Source organism: Schistocerca piceifrons, chromosome 7 (assembly GCF_021461385.2).
Source record: "Schistocerca piceifrons isolate TAMUIC-IGC-003096 chromosome 7, iqSchPice1.1, whole genome shotgun sequence".
Taxonomy (NCBI): domain Eukaryota; kingdom Metazoa; phylum Arthropoda; class Insecta; order Orthoptera; family Acrididae; genus Schistocerca; species Schistocerca piceifrons.
Window position 1 is genome coordinate 281,563,208 of NC_060144.1, and position 4,052 is coordinate 281,567,259.

The window sequence follows — 4,052 nt, forward strand, 5'->3', positions numbered from 1 at the left end:
AGCAACCCAGCTGGCGAGCGACCATCTCGGGGCTGAGAGCGATACGAGAACAAAAAGAGCAATAACGCGTCCTCCCAAGAATGCGACTCTTTCAACTTCAACATCTGTGACTTGAAAGTCCTGACCAATCGTTCAGGGGCACCGTTTGACTGTGGCGAAATAGGCGCGACGTCAGATGTTAAAAACCATTGGCCTTGCAGAATGACCGAAATTCTGCGGACATGAGTTGTGGGCCATTGCCGGAAACAATAGTCTGTGGAAGACCTTAAATGCAAAAGATAGCAGATAACGCTTGGATGGTGGCAGATGATGTCGTGGAAGACAGCCGGACAACAAAAGTAAAATTACTGAATGAATCTATCACAACCAACCATCGAGCATTCCAGGATGGATCAGCAAAATCGATGTGTAAGCGTTGCCAAGGGGAAGTGGCTTTTGGCCATGCAAAGAATTTCCGCGGTAGTGCTGATTGTTGTTCAGCACACACCATGCAAGAAGAGCACATATTCGTGATCGCGGCATCGATTCCGAACCAATTACAGTGCTGACGAGCAAGTTGTTTCGTTCTCACTATACCCCAATGTCCTTGGTGGAGAAGCTTTAAGACAGAGGACTGTAACGAACGTGCGACCACGACCATGGACTGATCATTATCAGAACGCAACAGCAAAACACCACGTCTAACAAAACGTCTCTCCTTGTGAGCAAAAAATCGTCGAAAAAACGGATACCCGATCTGTGACTTTGACAAGGGCCATTGCGTAGCAACAAAACGCAGAACGGTAGCAAGGACAGTTGTGGCTCTAGCTACACGACGAAATTCAATCGGAAACCATTCGACCACGTCATCGGTTTCCGAATCAATGAACATGCCATCAAGTTCGGAGAAATCGAATGCCCCATCCTCAGCAACAGGCAAACCGATACAAGAATTGTAGTTTAGAAAATTTGGGGACTGTAAAAAGTATGATATTTGTTGCAAGAATGAGAGTACGTACTCTAATACTCGATAAACGAAGAAAACTCTATCCATCAAATACATTTAAGGGGAACTGGAGACGACAAATTTCCCCACCCAGCAAAACGTTTAGCAAAACTTATCTGTAGAAAATACAACGACATTCTCCCACATTGGTGGCTCTTAAGCAGTATTCCAGTATAGTAAGCGGTATACAGAGCGGCAGCCACAGTTGCCCTCTTGAAATGATAATTTTTACTTTCAAGATAACAGCACACGCATTATTTGAAGTATTCACAGCTTCATTAATGATGAAACTAGCTGCAGTACCTCTCACTTGATGCGTAACATTTGATGGTCTCACACGACATAGAACATTTCGCAATTACCTTCTTACATGTCGCATCTCTCATATACAGAGTGAATGATTAATACTTTACCAGATAAACTCAAATATATTCACACTCTACTGAAAATCGTCCCAAACAAAAACATTCTAGCCAGCAGCTGTTTCATCTTCTTGTTTTCACCACCACATAGTCAGCAGACAACTCATATTCGTTAACGTAAATAATTTCCACTTCAACTGCTACCTGTTGATGCATGAACCGTTTCTATTCTCCCACACATATTAATTGTATGTTTACACATATTACGTTTTCCAATTTAGACAATGCAGTTTACACAGAGAGACATATTCTTCCAGGATAATAAAAACATAACACAAAATAAGCAAACACAAAGCGAAATAATCAAAAGAGTTCATATCTGATAGTGGTAGGCGCAGTAACACACACAAAGCTTGACGTATTACACGATAAATTGCCATTGAAATACGAAGAGCATGCTTGATGTATTCTTTTCTTTTTCTTTTTATAAGATGTTGGACCAGTCACAGTAATACATTCCTATCGTTAGACTCCACAGGCTATAAATATACATTACTCCAACGATGAAATATAGTATGTAGAAACCATTAAAGTTTTGAGAAAGCTGATGAATCATAGCCTTATGTGGAATATTTAGTCCGCAGCTCGTGGTCGTGCGGTAGTGTTCTCGCGGCCCGCGCCCGGGTTCCCAGGTTCGATTCCCGGCGGGGTCAGGGATTTTCTCTGCCTCGTGATGAGTGTGTGTTGTGTGATGTCCTTAGGTTAGTTAGGTTTAAGTAGTTCTGAGTTCTAGGGGACTGATGACCGTAGATGTTAAGTCCCATAGTGCTCAGAGCCATTTGAACCATTTTTTTTTTTTTTTTTTTTTTTTTTTTTTTTTTTTTTTTTTTTTTTTTTTTTTTTTTTTGGAAAATTCACTGCTCAGAATTGAAGCTCTTCAGTTCAGTTACCTGAAGTAAACACGATTATTGCTATACGTGATTTCAAAATGGACATATTAGTTTAGACAGCATATTTCCATTCGATAATGATGTAGTTTTTCCTTTTATTATCTTCTCCTCATTAGCTATTGAAACAACATCGCTTTGTTATGTAATTTTAATTTTCACCAAAAGCACATTCAACACATCACGGAAAAATACACGTCTTTCGTATCAAGACAAGAGAGAGAGACATCCATTAGTTCTTAAAATCAAAAAAACTACGCAAAAGTAAAAAAAAAAGAACAAAATTATTTATAAAATCGGTCGCTGGCGCAGCGCTCTTCTGCGTGCGCGATCGTAAATTATAACTTTGCGGAAGTCAAAGTACCATTACACTGCCTCCTTTACGGACACGCTCCGCAAGCGAGCGTGGCAGTATAGAAAATTTACATAGATACATACATATATGAGAAAATAAGAAATTTACATATTACAAAAAATATTTCTGAGCATAATGCTCTTTGCATATCAGTCTTTGTATACAGACTATTTGGTGTGTATCTTCTTTAGGAGTCGTAATATTAATTTCTTTGAATTGCAGCGTATTATCGTTGCTTAGCACAGCGTTTGAATTCAGTTCACATGATTCGTGTTTACAATGGAATTAATTCGAACAATAAATGTTTCTATTACATTGCTCCAATGTCTTTAAACGTAGTATCGGATTCTGAGTGTGTGTGTACTGCCTGGATCTCGTGCGTGTGACTTGAAGAAAAATCCAAAGTTTGTTCAATGTGTCAACACGAAATTGTGATCTCCAGCAGTCGAATTTTGGTGGCGTCTACCGGGGTATAAATTGTCAATGAGGTCACAGGGAACAGCTCACTGCCTACGACAGGTGATGAGCTTGTCTTTTACACCAACCTGAAGACCTGCCGGTTTCCACAACAGCATACACTTCAAAGCATATTGACACTACGTAAATATTGCTTGACCAGTGTTCCATCACGTTGGTTTCTTCCTTGCATTTTCAGTTCCATTTATATGAATCATGTGCTACATGCACAAGTCCTTTGCAGCTCGTTAACATCTCCTTAAAATACATTTCTTGATATAGTAAGTACATAAATATACAAATATTTACAATTAATCATTACATGAGATAGTTACATTGTTGTCATATACTACATATACATAATTAAATGAAAAATATAGTAAATTTTTTACGTTACATTCAATATCATTGTGCTGACATGTGAATTACATTACATTCAGATTGAAATATACATTTTATTTTATTTGTTAGCTCTCTCTCTTTTTTTTATTTCCCCGTTACACTTGCAACATTTGAAGATAATTGTGGCAACTCGCTAGAATATTCAACTTAAAATTAATCTTGCACCCTGGAATAAAATTTACACATATTTCAAGCTTCAAGACAGCCCTCTGTAGGAGGATAGGTTCATGGGACGGTTGCTAACTACTTCATAAATACTAGTAAAGTCATCCCCTACAGTGGACTACACAAAATAAAATATGATAAATAAAATACATGTTAACTTAATATAACGTAAAAGTTCCTATACCTAATACCGTTTCTAAGTGTGGTGTCCCCACTATTGCTGTTTCTAAGAGTGGTACCCCTCTATTACTGTTTCTAAGAGTGGTGCCCCTCTAAATATCTTAGGATCCTACAAGTATGTACATCAGTGTGGTAAGTGTATATATATATTAGTTCAAGTCAATCATGTTCCTATAAAGTTTGTATAGTTCATCTCCTTC